We start from the raw sequence: 10,693 nt of genomic DNA on the forward strand, positions 1-10,693 counted from the left end.
GGTGTAAACAGGGAAAGGAAGTTGCATTAACTGACCAATGGCAAGTTCTGTAGTGCTTGAAAAGGATGTCTTGGTGATGTGATGAAAACTTCCAGAAGCGGCACTGCATGGACTTCTTGTGCTGAAAACCTTCTAAATAAATAAATGACAAAGCCTTGCATTAAATAGCTGACGACAAGTGACAGAACAGAAGTTATTTTACATACATTTTACATTAATTTATGTCTTTAATTCACATGCAGCAATATTTTTAACCTTAAAACATCTTAATGAATTTTAAATTCATGAGGATGTCTAGTGGCGGCTCCTGGCAGCAAATTAATTGGAAGAAATGAACAAGTTTGTGTCCTGAAAATTTCAATTTTTTTTAGCCTTTTATGTTCAAACCGGAGTCAGACAAAGATGGAGAGACTCAAGAAGAAGGGACAACATGTAGAATCAACAGGACATTTCTGAATGTTTAGTTGATGAATTTATGTAGCTGATGTGTTGTTATCTTCTAGTCACTGATTAGCATATTCTGTTTTGATAATCTATAAATTGTGTTCCGGGGGCGGGGTTTATGTAAATGTTAGGGTTAGTGATGTCACTAACCCGGGAGGAAGCTTGTGTAGTCCCTACAGTAGTTTGTTGTAGGCCTTAAAAAGCAGTTTCTTTAAAAGAAAAAATCTCCCTTTGCTTTGAACTTTGAGCATTATTACTTTGCAGATGTTGTTTATGCTCAAACAGCAACATTACACACTAACTAAAGTTAGAAAAGTTAAATCATGATCAACCCCCCTTTTAAATTTAAAACAAACTCTGAGACAAATATTGTATTGGCCTAGTGACTACGTTTACATGCAGCCAATATCCGGGTTATGGTCGGGTTAGGGTCACTATTTGGGTTTCTGAAACATTCGGAATAACCCGTTTACATGCGTGAGCGGAGAGAGTTACTCCTGTATACATGGAATTTGTAATCAGTTGGGAATATCCCGATGTAAACGGCGACGCACGGTTAGCGTCAGGACGTACGGACAACCTTAAGACGCAATATGAGTCATTTCCAATTCTTCTTCCTGTATCCAAAGACAACAACAACAGCAGCAGCACCCGGATAATGAATAGTTCGGGGCAGATAGCGATCGCCTTTGTTTGCGCTTTCCTTCTCGCTCCAAAAGTGTGTTGCTGTGCTGCGTCTCGCCATGTTTACCTCTACTTCTTGTTTACTTCCGGTATACTGCACGCGGGTTTCTGTATGTGCCGTCTCTACTCAAAAGACCAAGATTCCTTGCGAATAGAACATGCGCAGAACACAAATCAATGTTCCTTTTGATGGGGATATGCCGATACGCGTTTACATGACCAAATATTCGGGTTAGAAAAGGGGTACCCCAGGGGTAATATCCGGGTTTTTAAAAACCGGGATATGAGCATATCCGGGTTTTTGCCGGTGTTTACATGGACGTGCGCGACCGGGTTATTGCTAATATCCCGGTTTTGAACGGGTTATTGGCTGCATGTAAACGTAGTCAGTGTTAACATAAGACTGCAAATCGACTTGTCATTGGGGAAGAATGATATTCAGAAAGAACAGTCAGAACTCCTTTGGGATTTCAATGAACTTTTTGAAACACTTTGAAGACTGAAAATTCAGCCGTTCATGAGTGGACCACTCCCAGCAAGAGGAATAAATAGGTTTTCACGGTTGCTTGGGCTTAAAGGGAGTTCACCCCAAAATGAAGATTCTGTCATTAATTACTCAGCCACATGTCGTTCCAAACCCGTTTCATCTTCGTTCATCTCTGGAGCACAAATTAATGTTTTTTTTATTTTTTATTATTGTTTTATGAAATCCGAGACCTTTCTGACCCCTCCATAGACAGCCACGCAACGACCACTTTCAAGGCCCAGAAAAGTAGTAAAGACATCGTTAAAATAGTCCATGTGACTCCAGTGGAGTTACCTTTAACCTTAATGTTATGAAGCAAGGAGAATACTTTTTGTGCGAAAATAAATAAATAAAAAAACTACTTTTTTGAAGAATTTGTTATCTTCTGTGTCAGTGTCCTGACACACCCTACAAGGACAATGATAACACAACGCAGACAACATCAACCACTGCTCACGGACACACAGAGCTCACCACAGACAGACTGTGACGTATAAGAACTGCTCCAAGATTCAGCACCCAAGGACGACTTTCTGGAAAACAGCCAGGGAAGCCAGGCCAAAATATGAGGCACGTTATCCCTCTCTCCAGCATCCCCGCTTCTGAGCTTCTCAGAGAAAATTGAGGAACTGGTGTATGCTGGAACCAAACTATTACACTCTATTGTTGCGAGCCCCCAGATATCAACTAAAAAGCAATGAGCTCCTCAACCACCGAAGCCTGTGGGCCCAGCTTGCCCTTCCCCTCCTGTGAGAGCTCTCCGGCCTCTGCCACAATGCGTGTCGGGTCCCTGCTATGATAACAATAACTTTCTCAAGTGTTTACAAAACAAGCGGGAACCCAGTGTGCCTAGATCTTTCTCTATTTCTGTTCTATTACATGATAGGAAGTCTAAGGCCTTCTCAAGCCGAATGGCAAACCCATCTAATCTGCTTCCTATTACACGTCAAACTAAGATTGCTGTGGGGACAAAAAGCAATACTGTTGAGTTAGCACTTTTAAACATCTGCTCACTTAAATATAAATCACGGGATGTAATGATTCACTCCGAGCCAGTTTAAAATCGATAAAAATATGTCAAGATTCAAGTTGGGATACACATTTTAAACAGCAGGGGCGTTTACTGTATATTGTGACCTCGCTTCACAGGCACGATAGCAGCGAGCAATTTGCAGCTAGCGTTACGGACGGTGCATGCACACTGGGGCATAGCAGAACGAGCGTTTTCAGTTCATTCCAATGGAAGTTTAGTTTGTGAGTTTGAAGCTCAACTTCCTTGAATGAATTGAATCGCTCTGCTCCGCGCCAGTGTGCACGCACCGCCAAACAGTAGCAAACATGGCGACGGCAAGCGTGCAGATGTTGACTTTGACTCATTCAAATCGGAAGTGTGGTGGCATTTTGACTTTGACCAATAATTTTGACTAATAATCACCACTGTGAGAAGCTCCAGTCACCACCGTCTGCATGTAAACAGGCTAAACCACACTGACCGGCGGATTTACAACCCCATTCGCGGCGACGAGTGCGAGAGCCATGGAGATTGCATTCCAGGCTCTGCCTCATCAAGGGAAAGACCAGTGCGAGGAAATATTCTACCGACTGAAGGAGAAAGCTGTGCTATTGCATAACCAGGTGTTGCATTTATTTACCATCTCTTTCTCTAAATGTGTACATGGATTTCATTTTTAATAGTTTGATTTATATGGCATATTTTTCTAAATGTGTTCTGTTTTTCTAACTCTTGCAAGTCTAATGATAGAAATTATAAGAAATCATTTTAAAATCTTGCCTTTATAACAGTGTGAAACCCCTGTCACTGTTGTACTTCAATTTTACTTAGTCTTTTTATTTCTGCTATTCCTCTGTGCAGGATGAGGGTGAAGAAGGTGCCAGTATCAAACCCCTGCAACAGACAGACTGAGCTGAAACAACCTCCTCCCAAGAAAACAGCATTGGAAGATATTGGAGGGTCTTTTTTTGGGATTTGTTTTAAAATGTCAATTTAGTGTTATTATTTGACGTAAAATGTATTTAAATTTTACAAAGAAATGTGCAGCATTTTGTCTGAGAAATAAAATGACTAATGATTAATAATTTAATTTGTTTAAAATCTCATTTTGTTAAAAAAAAATAGTGAGAAAATCGTATCGTGAAACCAGTATCGTGAATCGTATCGCATCGTGTGATGCGTTACATCCCTAATAAAAAACTTTTTTTCAACGACTAGAATAACACCAAACAACCTGGATTTTTTGTTTGTAAATGAAACGTGGCTTGAAGACAGCTGCAGGGCAACAGCCCCTCCTAACTTCACTTTTATGAGTGTCTGCAGAGCTGTTAGGAGAGGTGGGGGTGGAGCTGCTTTATTTAAAGATGTCTATCAAAGGAAACAAGTGTCATTTGGTGATTATTTGTCTTTTGAATATCCGGGTGTTGTGTTAAAACGTGCTCCACACATTCTACTTGTCATTATTTACAGGCCTCCGAAATACTCTCCAGCCTTTGTTGAGGACTTTACAGTACTGTTATCAATGCTATTGGTCACCCTTTACGTCTGTCTGTCTGTTTTACAAATATTAAGCCAATGAAAGTTCTTAAAAAGAGCTTGTGTAAATCTTGTTCGATCCTCAAACTGTCAGTAAGCTGATAACTCCGCCCCCTCTATCTGATAACTCCACCCCCTCTATCGTTACTGAATGAACTGAAGCTCCGCAGCAGCCGCACAGCAGACAGCAGCTGAATGAAGTTTTGCAAGGGTAAACAAAGATCTATGTTGTTTGAATAAGTACTAAACACTATGTCTATAAAGGCTCATATTTTATTTATTTGATGTCTGACGGAGACGTGACCTGAGAGAGAGGTCTAGCAGTCATAGCAATACGCTACACTTAAATAGCCTGTTCATACAGTAGCATTTCAACTTTTAGAAAATGAGATTTTGGCCAAATGTATTTTACAACAGGAAAAACTGAGCGCCCATATAGCTACAACAAACTAGTTTGTAACCTGTTAATGAAAATGTAATGTGATGCTGCTGGTGCTGCTTTAATGATGGACAAAATGCACATTTGCACACATTCATTGGTCAAAAACCCTGTAACTGCATTTGAGTTTGAGTTTTGTAAAATGTTAACAATATATTGATAAGTAATACAACAAATATAATTTGTTTTTACCATCGGAATATCATAAGCACAGTTTCGTACTAGAACTCACACAAAGCGACTGAGAGATCCTCGTCACCTAGGTATATATATTTCTAAGAAATTTCTTCTTTGATTTATGATTGCTGCTGATACACTTAATTTATTAACATTTAATCATGTTATGGTAATAATATTAAATTATGGTTTATTCAAGGCTGTTAATATGCACGTATTCGCTATCTAGCTAAATTTTTTTATCTATTCTATACTCTCCGCTCGTCTTCACATGTATACATGTAGTAAAACGTTTTTTTTTTTAGGGCTTTAGGGCTAAAGGAGCCCTGAAACCCTGTATATCTTTATTATCTAAATTATTATAATGGTTGTTATTAATAGTGAATAAATCTAAAGCTTTTGACACTATAATTTTGTGTTATTGAATTTGTCATGAAGATGTGACCATTTCTTCCTTTTATGTAGGATTACTAAATCTGCCCGCACTCTTTTTACTACTGTTGAGAGACTAACAAACCCCCCCAAGTCACATTCCCAGTGAAATGCTCTCAGACAGCAAATGCGTCGAGTTTGCTTCCTTTTTCTCTGAGAAAATCAATAATATCAGAAAGGCACATCCTTGAGTTGCGCTGAGGTCAGAGAGATCAGATCACAGCCTCAGAAAATCACTACGTCTGATTTCAAAGCAATTGATGACAAAATTTTGTAAGAAACACTACAGAACCTTAAAACTTCAACCTGTACAAATCTCCTAGAAGTGGTAAATGCCTCACTTCTTTCCGGTACTTTTCCAAACTCCCTGAAAACTGCAGTAGTTAAGCCCCTCCCGAAAAAGAGCAATCTGGATAACACCATATTGAGCAACCACAGACCAATCTCAAAATCTTCCTTTCTTTGGCAAGATCATTGAAAATGTTGTTTTCAATCAGCTAAACAAATTCTTAAGCTCGATTGGATACTCTGACGATTTTCAATCTGGTTTCCGACCGCATCACAGCACATAGCACAGCTTATAAAGATAATAAATGATATTCGCTTAAATACTGATTCAGGCAAAACATCAGTTCTGCTACTTCTCGATCTCAGTGCTGCATTTGACACTGTTGATCATAACATATTTCTTGGCAGGCTGGAAAACTGGGTGGGGATTTCTGGGATAGTCCTAAAATGGTTCAGATCATACTTAAAAGGGAGAGGTTATTATGTGAGTAGGAGACCATAAGTCTGAGTGGAAATCCATGACATGCGGAGTCCCTCAAGGCTCAATTCTTGCATCGCTCTTGTCTTGTTTACCATCTTTATGCTCCCACTGAGCCAAATAATGAGAAAGAGACAAATTGCTTACCACAGCTATGCAGACGACACACAGATCTACTTAGCCCTATCGCCTAACGACTACAGCCACATTGACTCCCTGTGCCAATGCATTGATGAAATTAACAGTTGGATGTGCCAAAACTTTCTTCAGTTAAACAAAGATAAAAAATGAAGTCATCGCGTTTGGAAACACAGATGAAGTTTCCAAGGTGAACGCATACCTTGAGTCTAAGAGTCAAACAACAAAAAATCAAGTCAGGAATCTTGGTGTGATTTTGGTGTCAGATCTTTGTTCCAGTAGTCATGTCAAAGCAGTAACTAAATCAGCACACCATCATCTCAAAAATATTGCAAGAATTATTAGGCTTTGTTTCCAGACAGCTTAGCTCATACAGAATTGATTATGACACCAGTCCTTGGGTCTTTACACTGGCTTCCAGTTAAATTTAGGATTGATTTTAAAGTATTATTACTTGTTTATAAATCACTTAATGACCTAGGACCTAAATACATTGCAGATATGCTCACTGAATATAAACAGATCAGGTCATTAGGACCACAACAGCTTGAAATACTAAGGGTTACCTCAAAGCATGGTGAGTCTGCTTTTAGCTATTAAAAAGCTATTAGCTATTGCCAGCCGCAGCTGGAACAAGCTTCCAGAAGAGATCAGATGATCTCCAACAGTAGCCACATTTAAATCCAGACTCGAAACACATCTGTTTAGCTGTACATTACTGAATGAGCACTGTGTTACGTCTGAATGATGGCACTGTATTTTACTTTTGTATCCTCCTTTTTATTCTAAACTTTTAATTTATTTTTAATCATTTCTTTATTCTCACCTTTTATTATTGTTATTTCTTTTGATTATTTTAATTCCTTCTATGTAAACCACTTTGAATTACTATTGTGTATGAAATGCCTTGTCTAGTGTTAGCCATATTGTCAAGCCACAGATACATTTGTGCCAAAATATAGTAATGTGTGACATTCTCTTTTCTTTTCTTTTTTATTAAGTGCATTAAGATTGTTCCACAGCAAAAAAAGAACAGGGCTTGAAATGACAGGATGTTGAGTAAATAATAGCCATATTTTTATATTGCATGAATTTTATATTGTTTATATTATTTCAGCTTGCATACTCTGCTGCCCTCTTCTGGAAAGTGCATTATATTATATGAAGTTCTATTTTATGTTAAGTCCTGTCAATAATCATTAGAAAGTATTAGTAGCAGTCATTGCGCAGCATTCTTCCGGCATCCCCATACCTCCCCTTCTCCTCCTCTATTTCTCTCAGGGTGCTTCTCAATTCTTATTTGTGCATCAATTGACTTTAAGGTTTTAACTTATGTGTTTAAAGCTCTTAATGGATTGGCCCCAAATTATATATCTGAACTTTTAAGTTCATATTCTCCTCAGAGATCACTTAGATTGTCATCTAAGTTATTATTAAACGTTCCGAAAACCCGTCTGAAAACAAAGGGTGATAGGTCTTTCTCAGTTTACGCTCCAAAACTATGGAATACACTTCCACTATCGATTAGAGCTTCCCCTACATTAAAAGTTTTTACAACATCGATTAAAACGTACCTTTTTGCACAAGCATATTAAAATGCGTCTAAATGCTGTAATGTAATTGCACTTTTTAGTGTCGTTACTTGGCTCTTATTTTATTTGTATCTTTTGTGTTTTGGTTTGAATTAATTTTGATATGCTATGTTTTAACTGTATGTGCATCTGTGCTGTGATTGTGAAGCACTTTGGTCAACATTCGTGTTGTTTTAAGGTGCTATAGAAATAAACTTGACCTTGACCTTGATCCTCATTTCCTTTCCTCGCTTCCTTTCCTCGCGTCTCAGCTCCACCCCCTGTAGGATGCGAGGGAAGGCTGCAAGTAAAGAAAATGAGGACGGAGGAATCGAATGAAAGCTTTTTTTATACATTGGAATACTTGATCACTTGAGCGTCACTTCACAGCGTCATCAGCAGCGCTCAAAGAATCTGCCCTTATGTTGTTGAAGTTTGGTTATTTAAGAAATTCATAATAAATAATAATAAAGCAAGATACCCTGAAATATGTGAGATGTGTTTTTTATATAAACTGCAAAGGTAAAGTATAAATTAAAATGATTATGACCGATGTGAAGGGGGAGGATAATTTATACGTGCGTCATGTTTAGTCGATAAAACACTTCTGCATAGGATACACCTGTGCATCCTCGCTCATGACTTCTCAGGAAGCCTCCTCACTCCTCGATCCTCGCCTCCTCGCGGTGCATTTGGAGAATTGAGATGTCCTTCAAGATGGCTGAGCTCGGATCAGTTTCCGGGTCATAGGATGGAGGACGGAGGAGCGAGGAGACGAGAAGGGATATTGAGAAGCATCCCCCAGTCTTCATCTATAGTACTGTTGTGGGGGGTGGGGTTTCTTGACAACAAGCCAAGTTCGTTTACCATTCACTTTTATGACTGGATGGGCAGGTGAACTTGTAAAGTAGTGATAATCTGAATTCTCATACGTGATTATGCTTTAAAGAATTTTGTCCTAATTCACACTCACATAGCAATCAAAGTGTGTACTTTTCGACTCATATTGTCAATAGATGTACAACTCTGTTTATAAAATGATTCCCCCAACCCACCCTATCATCATCTCCCATAATGGCTATGGTGTTGACTCAAACTGGTTTAAATAAAATGACCCCAAAATATATATATGTTTCAGAGCAATCTAGTCTCTTGTTCAATCAGCTTGTCACAATGATTCATGAAAGCGCAGGTGCTTCAGGTTTTTCAGGATGTGCCTCTCAAACTGGCAACTACACTCAGTCAATATGATTGAATAGTCATTTACTATACAGTCGATTAAAGATGTGAGATTGCAGAGTGCTTGAATGAAATCAGGTAGTCCTTTGGGGTTTGGTTGTTCTCTTGTTGAAGCCTGAGATCTTTAAACTAGCTGTGTGCACAAATGGATGCAATCAGTGGTAGAAGCCATCTCTGTTCTGGAGAGTTTGAAACATGTGAACCCATGCTGAGAGCTTCAGCAATAAGAGTGCTGTGAAGACAGAGACGGTACTGGTGACATGTTGTGGAGTTTCAGTCGAGACACACAGGATTCATCTCATTAAACACAGCACTTTTGAAGCTTTTCACTGAGCACCATGTGGCAATTTTCTCTAGTCATTCTCTGTCATTGTGTGTTTCCAATCTGTGGATCTCAAATGAAAATTTCCTTCAGACACCAGATTTAATGTCAGACAAAGTGGCGACCAATACATTATAAAAATGTAATAAGAAGATGGGATTAACATTGATTTCTATTAAATCGATAGTAACAATTCCTTTCATTTATTTTGCACTTTTCTGGTGTGCTCAAATGGATTTATAGTGTGTCTGGAAATCTGTTCAATCACCACCCGTGTCCAGCAGTACGCACTCAAACCAGCTATTAGTGCAGTGAACATGGGGCTGATTAGGACACCATGATTTGAAGAAGCCGAATTTGAAACACCCAAGAATTTTTAATGACCACACAGAGTCAGTTTAAGGAAGGACAGTGCATTTTAATAGTAGCCTATAATGTCTCGTTCAGTCGTTCACTATAGCTATTGATTCATTAAAACTGATGCATGGCTCCTGTTTTCTTTTACATTGCAATTCAAATTCATGTTTTTTGAGTATGAAGGCTGTCACACAACTTGTCCATGTTGGTATCTGGTATTTAGACTGGCTTCTGCCAAGCAGCAAATTAATTTACACTAAAATACAGTAGAGTTTAATTGGATGCTCATAATTGTGCTATTTTAATGAGCACAATTATCATACTTTCAATCTTACTTTTTGGGGGGGGAAATCTACTATAGTACTAACTACAACTAATATAGTGGCTGTCTACATTTCTTCATCTTAAAACCATCAAGCTTTTATTTTGGCAGCTTCTCTTTTGTGGACAACAGCAGGTTTATGGCTTTTCATTAAATGTTTGGAAAGATGGTTGGCGCATATTGCGTTCCCAAATGCACATTATAAGTGACACAAACTCAAGATGAATTCATGTGGAGCAGCATTTACTGCGAACCGAGTCGCTCTGAGACATTTGTTTTTTTTTATTTTGATTAATTTTGTAGCCCTAATTTTAATTGAGAATCCACATTTTAAACATTCACCTGCTGATTGGTGATTCCCCCATCAGAGTCCATTTGCAAAAACAAACTCGCCCTAACACACAGCCACACACTTGCATTGTGCCATTAGTCATTATTCCCCCTTGTGAAGTAGAGGAAGCAACTGTTGATCTGATTCATTAAGTGTGCTTCAATCAGAGTTTAATCCCTTTTAATTGGAAAAGCTTCTCCCCAGGCACTGACAGAGAGTGTGAAAGCTGGACTCATCCAACAGGCGTCAGTGGAGGTTGCCAGATCTGCATAAAAGGGCAGCTTCTTCCCGGAGAGCTCAAACACCTGCGTAAGCCTCAAAGGATTAATGAAATGGTCGAAGATGAAAGGTACAAACCCACCTGAACCCTGGGTGTGTGGCGGGATGCATAACATGG

This window comes from Rutilus rutilus, assembly GCF_951802725.1.
Source record: "Rutilus rutilus genome assembly, chromosome: 2".
Classification (NCBI taxonomy): Eukaryota; Metazoa; Chordata; class Actinopteri; order Cypriniformes; family Leuciscidae; genus Rutilus; species Rutilus rutilus.